This window comes from Falco punctatus (assembly GCF_963210335.1).
Source record: "Falco punctatus genome assembly, chromosome: Z".
In the NCBI taxonomy this organism is placed as follows: Eukaryota; Metazoa; Chordata; class Aves; order Falconiformes; family Falconidae; genus Falco; species Falco punctatus.
In genome coordinates this window covers 82,522,561-82,549,139 of record NC_137586.1, presented here as the reverse complement: position 1 = coordinate 82,549,139, position 26,579 = coordinate 82,522,561, and the positions used below count along the sequence as shown (strand labels likewise).

General features: G+C 40.3%; 1 protein-coding gene across 3 annotated transcripts in view; it reads right to left on the bottom strand.

Annotated features, from left to right (window-relative positions):
- EDIL3 (EGF like repeats and discoidin domains 3) overlaps nt 1-26,579 on the bottom strand; it is a 257,146-nt gene that overhangs the window by 221,196 nt on the left and 9,371 nt on the right. The window lies entirely within an intron of this gene.

Genomic DNA, 26,579 nt, shown 5'->3' with positions numbered 1-26,579 from the left:
TTGTAACATGAAAGTTGATAAAATAAAAAATAAGATATGCAGTAAAATTAACCAGAAAAGGCTGGAAACAGAATTCTCCAAGTAATTGCAAGGGATTTGTATTTTCATTGATGTTTCTAGAACTAGAGCTGGTACTTACAATAAAAACACGTAAGTCCTTCTTTATAAAGGACCTGAATTCACAGATTCCAATCTCACAGCACCCCAGTACCAGTTTGGCTCTTCCCCTACTCCTCCCATTCTTCTCAGTACTGGATGGGAAACATGGTTTATTTTCTCTTTGTTCAGAAACAGGGCTTTATTCCATACTGGTACTACTTAAATAGAAGAGACAAATGTATACAGCTAGACGAAAGAAACCATATTGCAAGAAATAAATTCTTCATTCCGGATTTAGACAGTAGAGCTAGTTACTATGAGCAGAAATATTTGTATCAAATATGTGGATTTCCAAAATCCATCTCTAAAGCCTCATCACAGTCAAATGTGCATAAGGAAGAACAGATTTTAATACCTTATTATACTTCCTGGTAATTCACCGTCAAATAATCAAAATGCATATTATCTGTTTTCTAGTATTGCTCTGGCACTACTTAGGTAATTATGGGGATCACAGCCTCTACAAAGTCAACACACTTAGCAACTCTCTCAGCTGGGTAAGTGGAAAGATAAATTAAAACTCTTTATGTACTCAGATGGATAAAGCAACACAAACTGCCTTCCACATACAAGATCTGGATACAGCTCTGCCATTTGCAATATTTTGTTCCTGTAGTTGCTTGATAATCTGAACTGACTGAAATGGTAGGAGTTTGCACCTCACCTTCTGGAGTTGTTTGGGTCTGTGTGCTGGACCACTGAATCTGGACGCTGGTGGGTGACTGAGGCATCTCTAGACCTCCAAGACATGGTGACACTACCTGAAACAGTCTGGATCGTCAAGACAGTCAATTCTCACCTCAGATGTGGGATTCTTGACAGAGATGTCTCAGGTGAACACAAGGGAAAATACTATGAAAGGAGGGAGAGGCAGCAACCTCAACAAAACCACTGGCTTTTGAAAGCTGTGGATAACATTCATCACCACATTTCCAAAGGCTGATTCTAGCAGTCTGTAGAAACACCTTGAAAAACTACGGATTTCTGCCAAGTAACTGCTGATAATTAATACTTCAAAGGAAACAGGTCCAGTTTTTAAGAAAGACAAGTCACAAATATAGGGAAGGAAGAAGAATTTGAATAAGGTTGTGAGATGCTGTGGTCCTCACATAATGCCCCAACACCAACAAGTTATTGTCTGCAAACCAAAATGAAGAAACACTGACCATGAATGTGTGCCGGTCGATTATTCTCCATGCTAAAATCATTTGTATGTCAAAGTGAATGGAGGAAGGAACCTGCAGTGTCTGCATCAACAGCAGTTCTGCAAAGAGAGATTAAGTGTTGGATATGGGTTTACATGCCTGCAACCAGCAATCCTGCTATCTCTGGCTAGATCACTCACTCATCCACAACTGTAAATCCTTGCTTCCTGTTGGACTGAAGTCTTCCAGCTTTTCTACTTCAGACGGTATTTAAGGAAAGGAAATATTTAAGTCATATCTGCGAATGAGGTGAATGAAAATTATGTTTGCTCAGCCACAGTGGAGGCATACAGACTGGACCTGGTGTGTGTCACACCTGAGCGAGCCGAGTTATATTTTGTATTAGTGGATTAGTTACTCATGAAACAACGGTTTGAGCTGAACACTGTGAATTGCCATTGAATTTTATGAATGCTTTGGAATCCCAGAAGACTGGGAAAGTTTTAGAGACAGCATTTCCCATATGTATCTTGAAACAAAATTTCATTTTGAAATGTGATTGTTGTGGTTTCCTTAGCAAAGTGAAAAAAAAAAGTCCAAACCCACATGATGTATTATTTCAGGAAACAAGCACCAGTATTTTTTGTTTGGAGGAACATGTTTTTTCTCCAGTTTGATCAGCAAAACAGAGTTATTCACGAAGGTCACAACAGGAATGTACAGTGAAAGATACTGGAATGCCACCGCTTTTTTCATTTACTGGAAGTGTTGCAAGGTACCTAATGGTTGACACAGGTAATTAAGGAAAAGAAGAACTGATTTTGTAGTTAAAACAGTGGAATGAAACTAGGGTGGCACCTAGAGACTGCTCGTAACTGGTTGCTACCTGTGCTGCTCATTTTGTGAACTCCCGATGTTGTTAGCAGAACGGATGAGAATTTAAATCTACAGTAAATGTATGATCTGTAAGCTGAATTTTTTAAATTATCTTTAAAGAAACTGAATATCATGACAGTGTCAGATAGCCAGAATGTTCCTGCCTCAGCCTCCTATTTCTGCAAAGACAATGATACCACCTCATTTCAGAAAGTTGTTACGGAAATGTTTTCAGACATATTCAGGAAGTTTTGCAAAGATACTACAAGGATGAACACTGATGAACCTGCAAGGAAATTAATCATTCTATTTCAGGAGCAGGTTTTGAATAGAATGCAATAAATAATGCTCAACCGTGCTATGATTACAAGGCAAACAGGCTTTGAACCACAACTCTTCTCTGGGATAAATAACACGGGAAGGGGGTGAGGAAATGACTGTCATACAGGTTTGGATACAGGTTTGGGCTCTGGATTTGTATCTTCACAGTTTGCCAACCAGAACTACATACACAGTGTGGTCCAAAGGGTGGTCTGAGAAGTGCTCCTTGATGGAGCTGAAAAATGACCACTCAGGTAGCAGGGAACTAATATAAGAACAGTCATATTGGGGCAGATCAAACAGCTCAGTAGAATTAAGAGCAGTTTACAGCAGAGGTTTGCAAAACCAGGCAAGAGCAATCCTGTACTGTTATAGTCCTTGAGTTTCCAGCAATTTACCCTTAGAGACTTCACAAGTGAGAGCAGGTGCCTCCACACTAGGAAAAAAACTGCAAAGGATTTTCTTCTGTGAGTACGTCTATTTGCTCTTTGAAGTGAGCAAAACCTGTGGCAATAAAACATGCCACAGAGCTGCTGTTTGACAAAACACTGGATTAAGAAGCACTTCCAACCACTTGCTGTAAGGTGAGAACACCTCATTCAAGACCACAGGCAAAGGAACAAGACCTGTGCCCACAGCATGGATGACCCAGTTCACTCTGATGTCTTGGCACACACATCTGTCTTTACTGGCAAATATTTAAGCCCTGCTTAATCTTCGTCATCTTCCATCCAGGAATAACTTTTTAAAAGTTTGATTTTTTTAAATTCCTGAACTGATCATAACAGTTTCACTTTACCTGAATAGTAGGTACACATGCTCACATATCTGAAAGAAAATGAGGGGAAAATATCAGCTTGTATCTGTAAGCTCTATATGCAAATATATTCTTATATTCTGTGTGTAGACATTGTGATACTTCTGTCTCAGCTTGTCTGACAGTGTCCTTTTAGGCTTGAATAATACTGCCATACAAAAACATTTCAACAAACTAATGAAAAACTCACTATAAAGTCATCTGCATTTTTCAGGAGAATTCTGCATTACCGTTGAGAACATCGCATATGTTGAAGAGCCACCTGTTGCTGAATGAGGAGGTATACTACCGAGACACCCACCACTGCCTAGAGAAGAGCCTCGCCTTTACGGGACAGAAAACTGCCTGTAATCACCTACTGCTGCACCACAAGCCAAAGATGGGCTAAATAAAGGCCATTCAGATATTAATTCTTGTGTTTCCTGCCTGTGTAGTGCTTGCCTGACTTTGCAAACTTCGTATTCCTTCAGCACTTTTTTTACACATGCCTTCCCCTCCACAACCCACCCACACCTTGCCCCCCCCCCCCGCCCCAAGCTCACAAGTTAGTGCAGCTAAACAGGAAAGGAGATGTATGAACTCAGGAATTACAAACAGCTATAAAACTATAAAAATCAAAGAGACTTATTCGAGAAACTGAATAACAGAAAGCACAAAGCTTTCTTCCAGGGATAGGACAAATTAAAAGTTTCCTCAGCTTCCAAACTTCGTTATCTCTGTAAGCCTTAATTTTAGACTAATATTTAGAAATCATTAAAATAATCTCTAAAATATACTATTATTGCATGGCTCACTGGGAATGAGGCACTCAACTGAGAACACATTTCTGAAGGAAAGCAAATTGAAGTGGAGAGCAGGAGCAGCCCAATGCTCAATGAATTTTAACATTCTTCAAGGTGGCATCATCTAACTAATTAAACTGATTACATTTGAGAACTCGAAAGGCCTAGAGATAAATTCCTAATCTTGAGTAGTCTTAAAATCCTTGATTATTAATCTGCTAATTGTGTGAAGACATTTGCTGTTAACTTTACCAGTTCAGAAAGAGAAAACAACCTTTTTCTGTCGCTCAAAGCCGTTTTAAATAATAAAGTGAATTTCTAAACTGATTCCCACTGCAGCCACTGAAAGAAAGTAATTGCATTTTGTATCAGAAGGCAAATTTAAAGTTAACAGGAGGATAGTTACAGCTGTTCTCAGACTTCCAAATATCAGTTTTTCATGTTACCATTCCAAAGGGAAGCACTATTCATCACAAGACACATGTAGGAAGGAATCTATCCCCAGTGTGACCATGCTCATCTGTAGAAGAGAAAATATTTAATGTTCTTAAATCCATTTACATCCCAGACTAAAGAAGCACTATTATCACTATGCACTAAGCGAGCAGTATTATTTGAGTTACACAAAAGTGAGGACAGAGAACAAAAGGACAAAGAGGGAGGAAGGTACTGAGAAGGTGGTGGCTGTTGGATTAGACGATCATTGTAGGTCCCTTCCAAATGAACTATTATTCTGAGAAGGAGCAGCAGCGTGACCCCAGTTCTCCAAGCTCCTACACTTTGAAATGTTCTTTTCCTTATTGCACAATTTGTCTATGTTTCCAAGGTAGAACTTTAATTTGGGTAGACCTGGCACATATCTCTGCTCATACAGAGGATTCTTTCATGATCTTCCTGCATCAAACACATGTTGGGGAAAAGACAGTTGTGATTTCTCTTTTTGTCAGAGTACACTACAGGAAGGTGTTCTTTCAGTTCAGCTCTTCCTTCCACACCTCTCTTTCCCCAGGGCTAAACTGCCAATAACGCTTGTAGCTATATATTCCTTCCAGGTAGAGTGGGATGAAAGAAGCAAGGAGGAAAACGGACCCATTTTTATCATTATTCAGTCCCAAGCTACCCCTTCCAGGAAAGTTCCTAAGTGAAAAGGAAAGGAGAACGTGAACAGAATTGGTTCCATTTCTTGTGCAACTTCTCTTGCCCACACAAGTAACTAGACCTCAGACCTACAACTCCTCTTGGGTGTTTTCTTTCCAAGGAATAAACACCTCTTCGTTGGTATGGTTGGCCAGACACCCCCCTCATGTCCCTTATTTCCTGGGACCGATTTTGTCTGCTTTCCTAAACAAAAAGATGTACGCAATTGAATTAATTTTTAAATATGCATCAATTCACTGAGGAGAATATTAAGAAACTTAAAGATGGTTGCCTTCTTAGGAGTTTTGGGAAAATAGCCGGCTATAGATAATTTATTTCATGTTCCATCCCATCCCCACGCCAAAATATGCAGCCTGATTATCCATCATCAGGTATCAGCCAGCCCACTCTGTAAATGTGCTAAATACCGAGAACAGTTTAAAATCTGTTCTTACAATCAAATGACATCATTGTCAAAGTTTTTGCTGAACTGTTTAAACACTTTAAGAACCCCTTCTGACAAGCTAAGTGTGATTTACAGTGGATGACACCGAAGAATGCACACCGTGAGTTCTTGGTTAAAAATGGGGGGAGGGGCTAGATAAATTTATTCACATTCAATGCTCACAGATTGATATTTTCAATGATACGGTTATTTAAATGGAAGGCTGTATGTTGTTGATCTCTAAATGGAGCAACTGAACTCCGTGCAAGCTCAAAACAAATACTGCAGCTAGTTACCAGCTCTCTGGCAACGGTCTACGAAGCACCAGTCAAGGGGTGTACAGGAATTCTTAATATCCACTCTTCTTTTTTATTACAATGACCAGAAGCAGATTTTCTCAACCTGCCAGTCTTCTCAGAGCTAAATCAAAAGACTTCTGCTGACAACAAGCCTTGGAACTGTTTCTGAAGGAGAACAGTGGCAGCCACATGATTTAAATTTTAAAAATTTGTTACCTCAGTAAGCACTGATGCATGTTCAGCAGGAAGACAATCCTACACAGTGAGAGTGATATGGACTAGATGATTAAACTGAACAGCTAGCAGAATAAATGTCTTCAGTTTCAGCAGGTAAAATTCCTGAGCTAAAGTTTCTGAGTTAATTGCTGTTTTGCTTTTTAATCCCAGTTTTCACTGAGGAATTGCTATACAATAGGCCAGGTGAGGACAGTGAAGGCTTCAGTGACTGCATGAGAGAATTAAGCAACATCACCTTTTCTAAAGCAGCTGCATATACAGGCTTATAGAATGAAACAGTGGACCTTGCAGGTGCAAGTAAAGGAAAAAAAAAACAAACAACCTTCTACCATCTACTCTGTAGTTAACCAACATTAGTGTCCTACAGTTACAAGCCTGTACGCTCATCAGCCTTACCTCACACGCTTTAGTAACTTAATCTGTGATGTGAGTGTGGCTCTGCATCACAGTTTATTATGAAAAAAACACACACACCAGGAAGCCAGAAACAAACCAAAAATCCTACCATCCAGAAAAAGGGTAAAAAAAATAAATTAATGCTTAAGCATACTCAGGCAAATACAAGTGTAGAAGACAGAGAATCTATGTTTAAACCATTTCACACTATATTTTCCAAACTTTTCCTGAACTCCATGCTGTACAATCTACACAAATAGCTGGGAGGGGGTGGGAAGTGCTGAAAATTTACCTCAAAAGTGGAAGACCCAGATCCAGATTCTCTGCTGTTGTACCTTCTCCAAGGCCAATTGTTTCCTTCTGCAGTAAGTAAAGAGGCTGTAGGGAGCCAGAGCCTATAATCCTGCAACAGAAAGCCTGGAATACCTTAGCACAGCGTTTTGAAAACCCTGACCTTGGAAATACCAAAACTCACACACAAACTGAGTACACATAAATAAAATTACCTACAAATATACGTTCACATATTTTATTGGTTTTATTACACCACAGGCTCCGTGGGTTCTAAATACCCTTTTTTTCCTATGTTAACCATAATGTATTAAGAAAGAATAATATGATCTCTGTTATATCTTTGGTTCAATATCTGCTATAGAACATTCTTGAGTATATATATAGTACATTCTATATACATATATTCTAGCAAGTGTCGGAACGGTCAGAATATTCTCTGCATCGTACATGTAGTTTGAGTGTATTGACCCACACAGTACATTATTTTTTTGTTTCCGTGTTTGTGCTCCAAGCTGCCAAACACCAGTCCCCTGCAATTCAGAAAGCCCTTCAGGCGTGCCGCCATGGCACCTCCTGCGCTCTCAGAGGTTTATTAGCTCAAGCACTGCAACTACCCAGCTCCTGCTTGCTTTCCCTTTCAGTACGTATGATGCATCTCATGCCAGGATAGGCAGGTGAAGATATGCAAATCAAAAATGCATCTTGTTCTTTTGCGATTACTCCACAGGGGTAGCCATGAGAGCAGTGTAATGTTTTGTTGTACAAATTATTATTCCTTCTTTCCCCTTAGAAGGCTTTGTATTTAGATGCACTGTAGATGTTCATTGTGCACTACCAGGCTGGGCTTTCATTCTTCCAGCAGTGGACTCTTCCACGTACAAGCACAACAGCTGGTTTTTCTCTGACAGTAACAACACTTTTTGACAGAGAGGATGCAACCTGACAAGTTCTCTTTCCAATGGGATGAGTAAGAACATTAGCCTCTGTGTGGTGGGAATGCCACACAAAGGCTAATACACATTCAGGATTTTAAAAAACAACCTGGTACACCCATCACGTACCAATTTTATGGGTATTTTGCTGTTTTCTGATAATTGCCTCTTAGCTGATAAAAAGTTTTTTAATTTAAAGCTGTTAGAGGTAGAGACTAGATTAAATACTATTCCAGTGTGAAGTATGAAACACTATCATTACTATTGATTTATTCTGAACTTTTAGGACCTATGAAGCAATAGAAGGCAGAGGGGATCATTTCTTTAATAGATTATGGCAAGCACCTGAAAGCAGTAAATGTTTCCTGACATTTGAAGCTCTTGCTAACATGTCAGTGAAATCAGCAAGACTGCTTATAGCAGAAGAAGTATACTCAGGATTAGGTTTAAAGTGAGAATCCATTCTAAAAAAAAACCATTTTAAACAGAACAGTTTCAACAGCCATATTCCACAGGCACTTTAATTGTGTAAAGTTTGTTCACTGCCATAACCAACAACAGAATGAGGAGGACAAGGAACAGAAGAAATGCTCTTAAAAAGAGCAAAAAAAGCCTTACATGAAATTTGACAATGGGTTGCAAGTATGGCTGGTGGAAACATAAGGAGTAGGCATAAAGAAAAACACGATGACTCAAGTGAGATAACTATTCCTAATGAGTGATAGAGAATGCTATGCAGAAGCTCGTTTAGATAACACCTATGTTAAAGGAGTGTCTTTTTACAAAGACAGAGCTGTTGATGAAATACAGTTGAACATTAAAATTCTAGCACAACCCAAAAAGAAGGTTCAAAATGATCTAAAAAAGGACCAGTGAGCATCTGACTCTTCCCCTAAGTACTTTTTCAAACTGATGTCTTTATTGGGCTCACAGCCACCTTCCACATACATTTCTTTATTCTTTCACTTGGCAAAGGAACGCCACTGTTTTCTTCCCCCACCCCTCATGACTTTTCTTCTCTAAACAACAAACTAATAGAAAAAGCTAAAAACAAAACTGAAGATGAGAAAGATATTCTATCACATCACTGTCTTGAAAATGCCTTCGAAATCACTTCTAAAACGTCTTTCATTATGTTAATCCATTTTGTATTGATAACATCCCCTGCTGAAACGTAGATGGCAATAGCATTTATGACTATGTTTGACGCACTCTTTTGCTTTTTTTCCTACCGGTTCACAAGCTTATGTCATAACTGCACAGGACACCCAGAGGCACAGCCGTACGTTATGGATACCATCTCTTCCAGAGTGATCAGCCTCAGTTTTGCCTCACACACTTCACCTATCACAGGTATGCTGACATCCATGATAACAGACATCCTGCCCTTGTCTCCCAGCTTAATTACAAGTGTCATTTTTCTGAACTCAGACACTATGCAGTGAAATTGTAATGAGTCTAATGCATGTCTAAAACCATCATCTCTACCACAGACCAAGAAATACATCATTATCATAACAGGTCCACTATATCCTTGTTCTCCATATGATTTAATTGTAACTGCTCCCCTTTATGCAACACGCTGGACGAGTTATATTCACTAACTCAGTGTTAGCAGGGCCTCCTGTCAGCATCATTAGCAGAGGAAATGCAAGGTGAATACAGACTTAATGTGGATAATGAGCATGCTGAAAAAAGTAACTCCAGCAAAGAGCAGCATTGCTTCTGAAACGTGTCATTGAACAGGTCTTTTAGTATTTCCATTAGCAACCTTGCTGGTGATACAAAGCTAGGGAATGTTATCAATACCAAGGCAGATTAGTATAGCTGAGGAATAATTGGATGAATTCAAGGAATGCAATAATACGGATGGGATAGCATTTACTAGAACAACATGCCAGTTCTCAATATCCAGGGATTAATAGGTCCCTCTGAGCTGTGGGCTCAAAGACCTAATCAATCATATGATCCATACTGTTCTCACTCCATGAAAAAGGCAAGTGGCATGCTAAGGATGTGTTAGATCAGGTATTTCTGGTAGAGATGAAAAAAAACTGAGCATCATTCTTTAAGATCTCAGCGAGCTCTCATGTGGATCATTATATACAGTCACGGTCCCTAAAAAAAGTGAGTTTAAGCATGCACAAAGGAGTAGAGTGCTTACCACACATGTGGAATTCAGGATAACTCTTTAGACAAACCAACACTGAGTGCATAATACATTCCTACTGATTTCAACCACTGTTCTTTCCTGATGTTTTCCCACTATGTTTAAAATGTCAGTACCAACGTGGGTACTCATGTATGTCAATTATCCATAAACAAAAGTCTGAAAATTGGGAAAGGTGCAAATTACTTTGGTGGCTACTAATATCAGACATAAGCTGATGGATTACCAGTTGGTACACATTTTAACCAAATCAGCACTTTTTAACCAAATCAAGCGAAGGCAGGACTGTATTTCTCTTATGCCAGATAGAGCAAATTATGTATAATTTATGTCAAACACACACCAGCAAAAGGAGCAGGTCTATATCAGAGCATCATTTTGCTTCAGAGCTGGGAAGTTCTGATCTGGAACCAAAACCCTTAAACTTCTGTTTACTATGGATTCAAAATTATGGTCCGATGTTTTAGAAAACACAGCCTTACACTTGGAGTTGTATCAGCAAAAGCCTTCAAAACCTCTAATCCCAAGCAGTTTTATTGATGCTGCCGCTACAAGGAAATTACTTAATCAGGCAACTGGTAGCCACATAATGAAAAGTATGTCCAGTGCAGGTACTACAGTCCTCATTTTACGGCACAGAGAACACGGAGTTACTCTGCTAAAGGTATGTACAGTCTGCACCTCCAATGAACGGCTTAATGAAATACATAGGCTTATTTTATCTTCCCTGCCTTCTCTAAGCCAGTTGATTTTGATCAAGGGCACGCATTTACATTTTTGGGCACATAAACAATTAGTCTTGGTACGGACAACAGACCTAATCATTAGCTCTCCAGTTGCACGGGAGGAGATACAGGCGTGTGCTACTTAAAACTTCACAAGCAAGGCTTACGTAAACGTTCCAGTTCAAGGACTGATGGCAAAGGAACTTTGATCAAAGCATTTTGTACTCTTCCTAAAATTCTAGCTCCCAAAATAATTTCACTCTTTCCAAACAAAACGACAAAATTCCCTCAGCAGGGAATGGACTTTTACAAGACCTTCTCCAAAGTGACATAAGGCTACTATTGAATGCAGTGTTCAAAATACAGAGCCATTTCCATAACCTCCCTCCATACGCATACCAAACCCCCTAAAATAGATACAGCTGCCCTACCAAATTGATTATTGCTATCTGGACTACTATACATAAACTAAACAACAGTACTCTGAGGGTTTACACTTCCAAAATGACATTTTAGCTTACATACTGGTTACTTAGCATTTCTAAAACACTACTTCTGTTTCAGGCACGACTAACAGGAGTAACTAAAATTCACTTAGTGGTTTCCATCATAAGAAAACCAGAACTCCCACATGTTTAAAAGTGTAAATTTTTAGTGAGTATTTACTTTATGCACTTCACGTACTCCCACATGAGGCTAGAGAATTGTGTGAGAAGCACACTCAGACTATTAAAATTCCTCTCATTTTTTGACATCTCAACCCTCAGGTGACCAAGACTATCAGTTTACTGAATGGGCAAGAATAAGACAATGAGTCTTACATATTCACAAAGACACAGATCATTGCTCCACTATGAGGAACTAAATAATTCATAAAGGTATTTATAAGATCAAGTAGGTTTTTTTCTAAATGAAGAAACCAACCTTCAGTAACAGTTAAGATTGATATTTTTCGTAACTATGAACACGGCTGTAAACAGGAAACTAGTTGTTACTAGTTGGACAATTCAAACAAACAAGAAAAATGTAATTACACTGAAATGAATGGTGCCATATAGGTGTTTTATATTCTGGTAAGGTTTCTAAGTACAGAATACCTAGCAAAACACCATAGGAATTAACAAAAGACACTTGGCTGTTCAATAACATGACAAGCATCTCTGATTTTACACAGATGAAACACCCTGGTGATCTTTTTATGACAGTCCCTCCCTCCTGCTGATTCACGGCTTAAAAGTACTTGGCAAAGGGCAGCTTTCAAATTTCCTCCCAGGATACTGCTGCAGCCCCTTCTGTCCCAGTAAACACCCTTCACATTTCATTACTAAAGGGTGTGTGTGTTTATGGGATGAAAAAGGAAAGCAGAAGGAACGAGGCAAGAAGGAAGAAAAGGGACAAGAAAGCAGAAAGTACAGAACACAAAATCCTGGCGCTGGTCTGTGCCTTCTGGCACAGCCCCAAGCTCAGAGTAACGGCGGGATGCTTCTTGCAGATGACACAACCCTGTATAAGACTGTTTCCTCTGCGTCGCCCCATTGCTCCAGGGACGTGCAATTTGCCTTTGGCACGAGCAGTGCTGAGCACCATCCACCACTGCTCCAGCAGCACTGGACCGATGCCACACACAGGGGCTAAACGCTGGTCCAGCCTCCTCGCACTGCACTCATGGTATATGCTGGGCTGTGACAAAATGCGTTTTCCTGCCCAGCTCAAGTAACGCGTAGTCTTACCCACTCTAGTGTGCATATACATGCATGTACACCCTAATTTACCAAAAAAACCCAAACAACAAACTGAAGAAACACAACTGCCTCTAAAGCTTCCCTCTGTGTGCCATGACACTTAGATCTCTGTTTTAAGTAATGACATGCTCCATCCACACAGACTATCTACAGGTGTGACGGATCCTACAGCAGTACTGTAGTTTTCCATACCATTGCCTGATTAACAGGCAAGCTGCATGTAAGTCAAAAAGCATGGTAAATATAGTCAAATATTTGTCCACGTGCTATTAGACCATGCTAGTTGTTCCCTGTACTTAAGGCACAGCAAAAGCTTTACTTTCCAGTTTGTTTTACTGTTTTCATTGGGCAAATTGTTTTCAAGCACATAAAAAACCCAACGTGTGCAACAGGCAAGAAAAACTATTTCGAGCAGGTCTGTGCTGCCCAGTGTTGCTCAGGCAGATCTGATTGCAACAGAATCGACATCAGCCCCGAGTATTGCACGTTGTGTGGGTTTGTTGCTACTTTTTGCCTGCAGGTGTACCACTACATAGCATCACGCTATACCAGGTGCACGTGCAAGCTTGCATTGGGGCAGCCAGCACTAACCAGCTGTGACTAAAACTTCCTACCACATGCAGGTCAATCTCTTCTGTGTAGACTTTTGACAAAGCCTTTCAAGAAAAGCGTCCCAGCTTCAGCTTATTCCCCTAGCACTTCCACATGCCCACACCGGTAGCTTCAGTCAGTCTAGTTCAAAGCCACCTAATTTTTCTTCTCTGGCTGCACGAGAAGCTGGGGACTGCAAAAGGCAGCAGACTTGCCACAAAAAAGCAATGCAATGTGTATAAGGAGATCCAAGAGTCTGCACTCTTAAAAGTCAGATCCCAAGTTACCAGTATGCAAGGAAGACCTGTGAAGTCATGTACCTATAGTCCCTAAATGGGCCACGGGGAGCCACATTATGGTTTCTGCACACCTATAGCTCCAGGTAATGAGCTGTCTAAATGGTTTGCTAGTCACAAAGGAGGTCTTCATCATCCCAAATACTTTATGAACACAAAATAAAAAGTATTCCTACATGCAAACAGTTATGAGTCCCAGGATACAATTCCCACCCAGGGAAAGGACATTTTCATGAATTACTCTGGTTTGAATACTTCAATCCAAATGTGGAATGTCTCAAAAAAGGTAACCACTATTTCATTAGAGTTGACTGTTATTCAGGTAAGAGTTCATTTTTATAAGCAGTCACACTGGACGACAGAAATGTCCTCAGTCTTCCTAAAATCTATAAAATCCGCATAACCTTGAGCCCCATCTGCTGCCACCTGACCTATTAACAAACTTATAGAAGGCGCCCTTTGTATTACAGGGGGTACTACAGAAGGTCTTATGTACAAACGTACCACAATTATTTATAGACTCATTTGGTGGTGCTGGGTCTTTTTCTTAACAGACTACTTTCATCCTCAAATATATGTTTGTAACACACAGTTACAATTGTTTCTGCATAAATCCAAAAAACTCCAGCATGTACATTTTAAGGATTGTGTTTGCTTATAAAGCACCTGACTTACTCTTTCAATGTCTAAGACGGCATTATTATTGTCTATACCATTACGTTCTCTTTTGCCTTTGACTTCTCTATCCCCGCCCATCATTTTGATGGTTCTGTCCTTAGGCTTTTCTGCTGGAATAGTCCCTGACTGAAATTGTGCCAGATGATTTAAATCCTCTTGTGGCAACACTAGTGAAAGAAAACACATCATTCCCATTTCAGATAGCCACATCACTGCTAAACATGGAAGACTGTCAAGTTAAATAAGCCACTGCTGAAGTGCAGCCAAAAATCCAGCTTCCATCTAAAAAACAGCAAAGTGGAATACTGAAACGACTGGATGTTTGTTCACAAACCTGAGAAGGAATGTATGCATTTATCTTTAGGATTAAATATACTCAGATTGTACTCATTTTCTTTAGGTTTGTATTACTTGATGAAATATTTGAAATACCTTGATAATCATGAAGATCTTTGTGAGAAATAATAGCATTTCTGATACTAGCCACTGTATTCAGAAAATAACCAATTCTTATGGCACATCTAATATAAGTGCTCATCTTTTCTTTGCTCCTCTGGCTTTTATGAAGAGCAACAGTTTCATCTTTTTGTAAGAAAATACATACTATATATATTCATCTTCTTCTGAAGGTAGTTATGGAAGGCTGGAAATTCATTTGCTTCAAGAATTTCTTCTATTATATTACTCAGTGGTTTTAATTGCAAATTTCAAGCTGACTCACTATATACATCTAATTATTTTAAAACGAAAAATGCATGCAATTCTAGTGCAGAAAATTGCTATTTCTGTTTAATGGAAGCCTGTAATCAGCATGATTTACTTTCTCACTCCTAAAATCTTCAGTAGCTATGAAGTTAATGAAAGAAATGGGAAATGGCTTAAAAATAACTGTAACAGCTGAAATCAATGGAGTATATTTAAAACCTCTGATTCTGAAGGACAAATTTTTTGAAACCTGTTGGTCTCAGTGATCAAGAAACAATACCTTTCCACAAGAATCTTGAAACTATCCCATGTGTCCAGCAATTGGATGGTTTTACTTGGTTCTACTGACTGGGGGTGATGTGAGTGGCGTGCGGAAACACAACCAGAAACTCAAAAAATATACACGAGAAAGTTCCTTCTGGATTCATCAGAGGTTACATTTCTCACTTCTTCATTGAAATACATGGTTCCAGTAATTTTGGTGAAATTCTTACGAACACAATCCTGATTATTCTCCAACCAAACCCACCAGAATCATTGGCAAAGGTGGGGGAACAAACAAACAACAAAAAAAAACCAGTCAAAACAAAACTAGAATCCTACAGAGAAGTAGAGAGAGATTTTCAGCTTGGCTTGAGAAGGATCCTGCTTCTACATTCTCATAACCTCCCCAGCTGCCTCCTCCATGGCACTAATCCTTCCTAGTATTTCACCTCAGAGGTCATTCCAGCATCCACAGCACCAGGATTGCCAGTAAAACTGGGGTGACATATTCTGATGTGGTCCTGGCTGTACACCATCATCATGTAGGTCTGTATCCTGACAGCACTAATGAGCTCAAAAATACAGAAGATCTCAGAGAAAGGTTGCTCCATCTTGCTCCATGAGAACATAAAGTAGCCACATAATTCACCTGAAATATGGAGTTAAAAAATCAGATTTTTGTAAGAAAAATGTATTTGCTATTAAAATAAGAAGGTTTTATAAATAAATTAAAAAAAATCCAGAAATTCTTGACAAGCCACAGCTTTGCTCGCATCTATTGATAAATCAAAATTAACCTTTGCTAGTTTCTGAGAATGACACAGACAAATGTATCCTGGCACTTGAATTACAGCAAGTTGAGTTGTAACCTCGTTAGAAGAGTAAGAAGCAAGCGCACAGAGTCAGTAAAAAAATACAGGGAATGCAGCCCAAGCAGGAAACTCCCCAGGCAAGCTGATACTAGTAAATATCATATCTAGATGCTTGAAACATTACTCATACAGTGAGATTTCACAGTACCATCATACTTAAGTACGTCTTGGCTTTATTACAGTATTGGTTAATGTTCCACAGCTATTTAACCTCTTTTGTCCCTCCTCTTAAGGTCACATGGAATTATCTGAACACAGTATTTGTTTATATTTTTTGTTACCCATGAGCTAGACAGATGCTCACAAACAGTAACATATAAATGGTTATGGGAACCAAACATTAGCAACACATTACTTCCCTGCACATGCTAGTCATTACTCATGTAGCAACCAAAACTGCGCAATTCACGCCCATAAAAAGAAAACAGAGGAAAGGAGCAGCAGATGCTTCAAGGTGCTGTTCTGTCAGAAACCTGGGGCCAAACTCTCAGTTGGTAGAAGACAGCTGCTCCGAAACTGCCGGAGAACCAGGCTCTGGCTTTCAACCAGAAGCAAGCAGAGCTCCTTCTGAAAACAGCAACTGCTGACAGAAAGATATGAAGACAAACGCATAAACAACCTTATGTTACTTTTACCTCTATGACTCTTTTCCTCTGAGACTCCGTTATGACTATTTCTACAAAGATGTTCTGCCATTTCATTTTTTCAGTAGGACTGAACAAAATCGTTAACCTATGCAGGATCTGTCTTCCACTCAATTTTTACTCTGACAGTAAATAATGTCCACCTAAAATCTTCTTACAATCTGAGATTTCAAAAGTCTAGGGGGACAAAAAGACTGCTGTGCTTCAGTCAGGTCTCCTCATCACCTTTCCCTAAAAAGCCAGGTAGAAAATTACAAATATTTCAACTCGATTTGTTTTTAGCTATAGGTTAAGACCAGTCATTTTTATCTTTAAGAGGAAATAAAAGTTAATTCCAACTGTTTCAAGAACAGAGCAAATCAATACACAGTTCTTCGAACATGCTATTCCTTCCTCAGTTTGTGGGGACAGGGGACACGGTGGAAGGAGATCCTCTTTCTCAGTGTTCCATTATTTTTGTTAATGCGTTCAGCTTTGATAATATTATTTAAGCCTAAGAGACCTAAGATATTTTGAAAGTGGGAGCTAGAGAAAAAAGGATAGCTCCTCATATTCCTTTTGTGGCACACAGGTTCTGCAAATAGAGCATGAATGGAAGTCAGGGTCCCACGTCAAATTAACTCACAAGTCCGGATTCCCACTTGACAATTCTGACTCTGCACTTACAAAAAAAAAAAAATAGAGATCAGTTTTCACAAAAATGCTCCTATATGGTCTCAATTGCCAGTAAGTGCTTTGCTTTTTTCATGTTCCAAAGGAGCTGAGCAGCCTTTTTTTTTTTTTTTTTTTTTTTCTCCCCTAAGGATAGAAAAAGAAGTTTTGCAAGTGTAACAGTTAAAAACAAAGAAACAAAGAAACAGATTTTACTGATGGGGACCAATGACCTTCATTTGGCCTAAGTTAGCAGGCCAGTGCTTCAAACAACCAAGACTGGCTGCTCATCACAACTTATTCCAGAGATGTGCTTCTGCTCCTGCAGGATAAATTGGACCTGACTAATGTTGCCTAACAGAAAATCACATTCCTTTCTCCCTTTCTCCCTTTCTGTCATGAAGCACGCTTTAGTACCCAATGAGTTCATTGAGTCATTACACATGGTCATCTAAAACATTCGTAGATATTGCCCAAGGTAAATAATTTTCTAAGTCAGTTCAATTAAATCATCCACCAGACTGCTTTTTGAAGGCTGACGGTACTGGTGTGATCTGCATGCAATAATTACCCAGCCTTTCTGTTCTGCATAACACTTTATTTGCATTGATAGTGTTAAAAAATACTTTTTTCTTTCACCTTCTTTTCCAAATTAATTACTCTTTGACCTTCATGAACTAAATCTGAAATGATCTTTCAGTTGACTACATGACTTTTCCCAGGACTACAGTCCCCTAATTACCCACATCAGGTTAGAGTAAATACAGAACATACCAGATCAAGCCATCTGGATGTCCTGTTCTTGGACCTGTGCAAAGGAAGAGGCCATGGTAGCACGGAGGGTAACTCAGCACAGCACGGTGGAATGCCTGTGCGTGCACTTGGGTCGGGGAGTGTGGAAGTTCCCCGTATCTCTCATTTTAGAGGAGAGACTCTCCCGCACAGCCTTTCTTTTGTAGAAAAACATGCACTAAATCTAAAGACTGGATGGAATAAATTTGGTTTCTTCTCCAAGGTCTTTGTAACAGATTCATCACCTCTAGTTCAAACTTCCATTTCACTCTTGCCAGCTCAAGTGGTGTGGCTACAATGCAGATTCATCTCCCAAAGACTGCCGACTAGAATCAGCTAGCCAGTTTAGAAAGTTTGCTAGGGAAAGGTCTTCCCTTTTCACCGCTTCGTGTATTTGCACTCCACAGGCAGACAGAAGAGCTCTTCCTGACACACACCTGAACTCCTGGACAGAAAGAGAGATTTGAACAAAGGAGAGCAAAGAGCTGAGCTTTAATCTTCTACTTCTCCGGGAAGCGCACTAACAAGTAAACTAATCCCTCCGAGTCTTCAGTGACCTTGATCTCCTGTCAGTATATGAAGGATCCTGAATTACAATTGCTTATATGGAACAAAAATAATACTGCAATACAGACCACTATTACTTTGCTTGCCACTTGATTCTAAAAGGGGTGAGGGTGAGGAGCTATGCTGGCTGATGTTCCACCAATTTTTTTCCTTAATTATAGCCCTGAAACACAGCTTTTCCTACCCACTAGTGCAGCTAATCATCCCAAATTCTCATCTGTTTGAGTTTGTATTAATCTGTCATCTTTCACTCATAACTTTAGAAATGGAACAGTGACTTTCCAAACGCTATTGCGGAGCATTACACAAACCTTTAGCTTTAACTAGATCATTACTGTCCTTCCATAGCTCCATTTCCTCACCCTTTCCTATCACGTCCAACACATGTCACTGCTCTGTATTTTCAAAGTTCTTTGAAAGGATATCTCTTAATGTATCATCTCTTACTCAGTAACAAGAAGTCCAGCTGAACCTTCTGTGTGTTTGAAAATTCATCACCAAAGCACCCTGTGTTTCATTCGCTCCCACGTCACCCTTTAGCTTTGGAAAGATATTTCTGAACATTTCAACAAAGGTGCCTTTCATCTTCTCTAAACCCATCCTTAAAACTATCCTTATCACACCATATCGCTGCCCTTTAGTTACACCAGGAGATCACAAGTCACTTTGACAATCACAGTCCCATAACTCATTAGGGTCCCTCTGCATTCAGGCAGCCCTGCCTCTTATCCTGAGGCTGCAAGGCTTGGTGTTTGTTTTTGGGGTTTTTTTGGATGGTTGGCTACATACAATGCTGGTGCCAGCCAATATGTACCTAGACACCGTGAGAACAGAATTAGACTGATTTGCTTAACCATGGCCTTCAAAGACTTGCCATGCCACTGGTTCTGCTGCAATTCATACGCTTAACAAAATGAGAGAGATGTACTACTTACCCCAACTAACACTCTTGGTATTTGCAAAGCAATTTCATGCTCTAGATCAGAAATTATAGGAGCAGAAATAGGACACACCACTGGACACCAAGCTAATGGCTCAAAAATAAAACACAGTCACCTTATTCTTGCAGCCAAGTTACGAGTAGCAGTAACAGAAATCAGCAAGTGTCCTGCTGCATCTAAGTATCTTGCTCACGTTACGCCTCTGGTACAGTATCAGCAGCACTGTTACTATTTCAGGATCCCAGTGAAAAAGTTAAACTAGAAAGCACACCCTAAATTTGGGACTCTTGCACTGGGGTGCATTTGGCTGGGAGAGAACGACTTGTGTAAGCATTAGCGGAAAATACAGGCACCTGAACATCAGCGCTGAGCATAATCCTCGGCTGGTGACTTCTGTGATAAAGGGTGAAATGTTTACATCTCACAATACATTTCCAGAATGCACAGCATTGCAGGATTGTGCCTTTTTTATTCTAAATTCTATTGAGCACTCTCAATCTGTAATGAAGGCAAAGACAATGCAAACTGCCCAGCTTATTCAACCGACACATCTTCGTTTTTCAAGTAAAAGAAATACTTCATACCGAACTAGGAAAAACATAGCTCATGATCAATGGTCAGTAATCAAGAACATTTAATTTATGCATATTTTTATTTCTCTTCTTATGCAGATTGCCATATATTGATCAGCCATGTTTACACACAGCTTTTATTAATAAACGAGTGCAGGGTACATTAATTTTACTGGGTAATTTACTTTAAACTAATTTCTTGAGGCAAAGCCCAGTGAACTGAAGCACCTATAGTTTTTGTGAAAAATATAACAGTACTTCCCATTAGTTCTAAAGATCGGCCGCTTTATTATACAAAATATCTAATTTCTTACCTCAGCCAAGAAACAGGGAGGTTTTAAATTAGATAATTAATTATTAGAAAATGTCTGTTCTTCCCCCAGAGTGTAACCAAAATGAATCACCAATTCAGTTCATTTTAATTTCTTCCCTTAACATTCATATCAGCAGAGTTGTTAAACTCTTTGCATGATCACTGAATCTTAAATCTATAAATCTCATCATCTCAGCAGGAGGTTTTCATCTGAGATCTCTTGTGCCAAATCCAGATTGCATTTTAAAATGCAGACTCGCAACTTCATTCTAATATGCTTGAAAGCCACGGTTTTCTGTCACAATCTGGAAATTGGACATTTCTATTATTATTACCATCTCAAGGAGGAAAACGTTCAGGAAGAATCTCTACATATTGCTACCCATTTTTTCCATTTGTATTTCATAAACAAACGTAAAAGAAAGTTAATAACGGAACTAAATCTTTTGTTTGGAGTTCTTACTTCCAGCCCACAGAACTGCAAGACTATAAAGTGAAAACTGCAAAACAAAACAAAACTTAACATTGAAAATAGCAGCTTGCTTAACGTTGCTTAGCCTACTTTATTAATGATAAGCAACAATTAAGAAGTAAATGAGCAAACAAAACCAAAATACACCAGATGTACCCTGTATATCTTAGATTTTATTTTTGCTAGCTTCTACATAAAATACAATCCTATTCTTTACATTGAAAGGAAAAAGACAAAAATCACTGTTCTGCAGAAGGCGAACTGAACAACACTCTTTACTCTCACAGCTACTCAAAATGCGGCTTACAAGAGGCACCAGTCCTCACGCTCACTCCCCCAGTGAGGGTGGTACTTACAAAGACGACAACTCTCATTCTCCTGCCACGGGTCTGCCTCCTCCTCCTCCAGCCCCCTTCCTGCAGGCTGCAGGGGCTGCTTTTCTGCCCCTGTAGCTGCTCCTGGGCTGCTGCCACAGCTGTGGTCCCCCAGGTCCCTCTGTATGCAGGGCAGGGGCTCCAGTCCCCACCAACACAGTGGTCTTCCTGACCTCACCCACATTCATCCTGGTCATTCCTGAACTGGGGGTCCAAAATCCAAACACCAGTGTCCTAACAGGGGATGTCCCTGCCCAGGGCATGACTTTGCATTTGTCCCTTTCTATGGCTCCTGTTGGCTTGTTCCCCCAGCGTGGCCTCTCTCAGTGGCAGCTCTGCCCTTGAGGGCATCCACTGGTTACCCTGGCTTGGTCTAACATGCACACTTGATGGACAAGGATTCTTGTCATGTCCTCCAGGCCACTGATAAAGATGCTAAACAGGAGAGGTCCCAGACAGGCCCCAGCAATGCCCCACTTGTTACCAAGCTCCAGGCTGATGTGACTGATTGACCACTGCCCTCTGAATCCCATTATCCAACCACTTTTTTATCTGACTGACTATCCATCCAGATCATCATGGCCCAACTCGGATATGAGAGCAGCAATAGTGCCAAGAGCCTTGGTACAGCCCAGGTACCCACCACTCTCCCCCCATCCACACACCAGTCATTTCTTCCCAGAAGGCTGTCAGGTGGCTCAGGTGCGACTTATCTCCAGTAAACCCATGCTGACAGCTTCTCATTACCTTCCTCTTCACATGCCCAGAAACATGCTCCACGATTTTCCCAGGGACCAAGCAAGACTGACCACAGCCCAGAGTTTCCCCTTCAGTCAACCTTTTTGTCTTTTTGGAAGATGGGTGCAACATTCGCTCTTGGTTGGTCACTGGGGACCTCCCCAGATCTCCATGGCCTCCCAGAGGGTACAGTGCCCTGCAAGGACACTGGCCAGCTCTCAGCACCCTCAGGCACAGTCCTTCTTGTCCCATTGGCCCATGGGTGAGATTGTCTCCAGTCACCGCAGCTTGATGCTCACCCGCTGCTGGTTATTTCTCTCTTTAACATGTCTCCCAAGTGCAAAGATCTAGCAGGACTGTTTGGGGAGGACCGAGGCAATGTCAGTGTTTAGTTCCTCTGCCTCCCGTGCCTGCTGTCACACCGAACCACCCACCCCACTCAGCAATGACCCCACGTTTTCTCTTCCAGGTCTCCCCAACAGTATCACTGGCCACAGTCTTTCTATATCATCACAAACTTAAGCACCTAAGACAAGAGGTTGGGTCAGCAGACTGGTGTCTCTGTTCCCTGCAGAGCATTCTCCATTAACTATCATCTTGCTTTTTTTCCCCTCTTTGTTCAGTCACTTGGTCAGTATCTGTAACTGCAAAACCAGAGGTGGAGAAGAGAGCTGAGATATGATGTCAGAAGTTACGGGGTTCCAGCATCCCCTATCATGGAATTTTCTATCCGCAGCTTTTCTGGAAGTTGTCCCTAGATCTCCCTCCGCCCTTGCAACACAGGACTTGAGCTGCTGGTTTTGTGGGGTCTTTGCAAGATGCTGTCAATCTCCCGTTTGCCACCCCGATGACCCACAGCACACCCCAGCAGGTAAGGCCATCACTGCCCTGACCCCAAGCATCTCTGCAGCCTGAGGCTGGCGCAGCAGCATCCTCCCTCAAGGTCTCTGACATACCAGGGTAGTTGGTCCAGCCCATGCCAGAGGCAGCGTCGCCTGGCACATAAACATAAATGAGCCACGTTCAAAACCATGTTCTTCCAGGACTAAATGGCCACCTACAACACCTGCGTTTGAAAGGCAGTGTTATGTAACTGGCTTCTTGCAAAAGGATAATTTCACCATTGAGTACTAAAGAAGTTGATAGGTGTTTTACATAACTGCTGGCAAGCAACCCAGCTTAAGGGCCTCAAATCAGATCATAAAAAGACTTGCAGTGATTAAGACACAAACACGTAATGCAGTGCTGGCGGTTTTTCTCTAGTTTTGCCTGGGATGCAGAAGTCCAAATATGAAAATATAATATAACAAACCAGAATTTCAGAGAGGTTTTAGCCCGTTCTGTAATAAGCTCTTTCCCAAAGGTCCTCTGAAACCATAAAATCCTAAACTATGTTGATAATAGTAAAATAACGCATATCCGATTTGAAGATTTAATTACTCAGTTTGGACACGAAGTGACAGCTTGCAGTAAAGAGAATAGTTTTGGCAAAGTTACAGACATTAATCTAGAGGAAGCTTTGGTGTAAAGTTATCCTGCTGTATTCACAAGGTGTCTCCGTGTTATTAGAATCAAGGAAAGCCAGAAAAATCCATATTCCTGAAAGTTAAATCTGAAGAGCAACCTACTTTCAGTATCAAATTTGGATTAACATCTACCATGGCCCTTGGTCTTTGAGCCATCAACTGAAAAATCAAAAATCCAGAAGTTCAAGTCAGTTCAACATTATGGATGGAAAAAAGACAAAGGGATAAAATAATAGTCCAGAGAAAAGAAGCAGTGGGTTAAAGTACAACATAAATCCTAAACCTGAAAAACAGTTTCAAATAACACTTTGACACAGTGAAGCCTTTTGTCTGCGTTTCCTGCCCTGACTCTATGGAGGTTGCAGCTGACTCTAGTTCTCGGCCATTATGGCTTGTAACACTGCTAATTTTCAGAACTATTAGAAAGCTTTCAATTATCAGAAGAGTTCCAGGAAAAGAGAAAAACGCCGTGTAAAACCTTTATGAAAAGGAAGAAAGTAGAACCTCATAAAAACCTCAAGCTTGAAGAAACCAAACTCCAGACAAACAGAAGAGTTACACCTCTTCCCACAAAAATACATTAATAAATAAAGAAAGAATCAAACAAACCTCTTCTTCAGTCTTCCAGACAACAGTACAAATTCCAGACAACAAAATTCAGGGTAGGTAGTGATAAACAAACTAGGTCACTACATAGATACCAGTGATAAATATATTCATTTCTAATGCAGGGAAACGCTCCCAGAAAATTTCTGGGAAGCCTCCGACGGCTGTACTGAGTGCAGAGGCCTGTTTTATCTATAAACATCACCACCGCTCTTCACTTTTTTGGTCAATATTGCAGAAGATAAATACTATATAAAGATCTACCCTGTGTTAGCACTTATAGATATGTTAAAAAAAAGCAGAAAGCCACCAAAAAAAAAAATTGCATGGCTGTACAGTAATGATCCATCCTCCCCAGCTATTACATCCCTCTTATAATTCTCGCCGTTGCCGTTTATGACCACATTACCCATGAGGTCTGACAGGATCAGGTGGTGACACACCTGTGCTGCTCCCAGGACAACACTGGCAATATACCACAGCCTCCTCACAGATACGATTTCTTCCAAGCCTTCATTTCTACCAGGAAAATAAGGGATCTACTATGCCTTAAAGTGGGTCAAGACTAAACACTCTCCCTTTGCACCCAGACAGCAATAGGAGTAACAAGGCAGAGGGCTGACCCTACACTTCATCAGTCGCTGGTGGAGTCATATCCACCTGTGGCCTTCAGCTACTTCCCAATGCCCAAAATCCGGGCAAAGCCTATGTGGCCGAAGAGCAGAGGCAACACCGTCACTACATGGCTCAGGAAGGGTATGATCCAAAAGTTAGTATTTTATTTTTAAACTACATCAACTTAGAAGTACCTTCCATAAAGACAATTTCAGCAGGTACACGCTACAGCTTGTAATCTACTAGAACAGTAATTTTATGTCTTTTATGCTGTTCTCTTTCAAAGAACAGATGTAGTATGTCTAAAATCTTCAGTAATTTTACTGCTGTATCTTAACAGGAAAATGGGGCAGAACAAAACTATACCCTTTCTGAAGCTGCTTTTTCTACAGAAAATCTGTTCCGAGATCCTCTATTAAAGGCTTTTAAAAATTACTCCAACTGTTACAAAATACATATACCATGCTGTAAACATACTGGGCATTTGCAATTTGAATTTTAAAAGCTTCTAACACCTCATTTTGAAAATGAAAAAGAAATTACAATCTCTTGCATATACGGCAATAAAGGTGAGAACACCAAATAGCATTAACTAAGTGTTCTCCTGAAACAGCAGTTCCCGAGGGATACCCGTTTGTGAGATCCCTGCAACCCTTTCGGTGAGTATTGCCACTATACTAACCCTTCTGACATAGGCAACAAAATGTACATGCGAGCAGCTGCAATGCTTGCAATGCAGGAACCTGCAGTACAGGAGACCTAACATCACAGCTTCCAGCAAACATAAGTCATCACAAATCATTATTTCTTTTGAAGGTAGATGCCTTTCTATGTGACGTGCTGACCTTTGTTTTCAGACTTTGTATCATCAGGAAGATACACACACTTCAAGGCGGGAAGGAGGGGAACCAAAATCAAAGCTTGATGTGACACAAGAGACAACAGATTGCTATGAAAGATGTTAGCACAAGACTTTATGATTATCTGCCAGACTAGAACATTTATGGGGTGAAAGAATAGCTTCTTGAATCTCCAAAAACATAAAAGAAGAAAACTTGTATTTCTTGCTACAGTTGTTCAGCTCTGAAAACAGTGCTGCTCTAGAGGAAAAGCCCAGATAAGAAAAGTGATTGGAATGAAATCTGACTGATCTTTATTCCAGAGAAGTTGGGATACAATTTTGAGATATGCCTTCTTCCCTCCTCTGCCTTAAAAGAAATTTTTTAGTTGGGATTTATAATTCTGTTCAGATTTTTTTCTACAAGTATAATGCCATAACCACAATTTATTACTGGAAAAGAAATTAATGTAACTATTTTTAGATTTTTATTGCTTTCTACAGGGAAAAAAAAAAAAAAAACCACACGAAAAAAAAACCACCAAAACTTGCTTATCAAAAAAAAACAATCAAGCAGAGGACTAATTGGTCAAAACTAGTCAATCACTGGTCCCAAGAAGAGACACAGCTCCTATGGCGCTGGTGTGTAAAGCAGGGCTAAAAGGACACTGCTACCTGGCAAGGTCACAACACTTCTTGATCAGGTTGCTTACTTTCTGAAATCATCCAGCTGAATCTAGCTGCCAGATTCAGTATGCACACGTACTCATGAAGTCCTTGTGAAACAGCCAAAACAACTTTTTATTGACATTTTAAAGAGTTTTCTCTTTTTCCTCCTGAAGTAACTGAAGCATGTCATGATTCCACTTACTCATTTTGGCTTCTTCTTTCTTCCTGCTCAGTCTTCGGTTGGTCTGAAGTTGGAGGAGCCAGAAGCACATCTACTCACCAGTACTTTTAAAGCAGTTTGCCTGCTTAGAAATAAGCCAGGGCAGAATTTCTATGGCAGACAGCTCCTCCTGCTCCACTGACAGCACACGGGAAGCT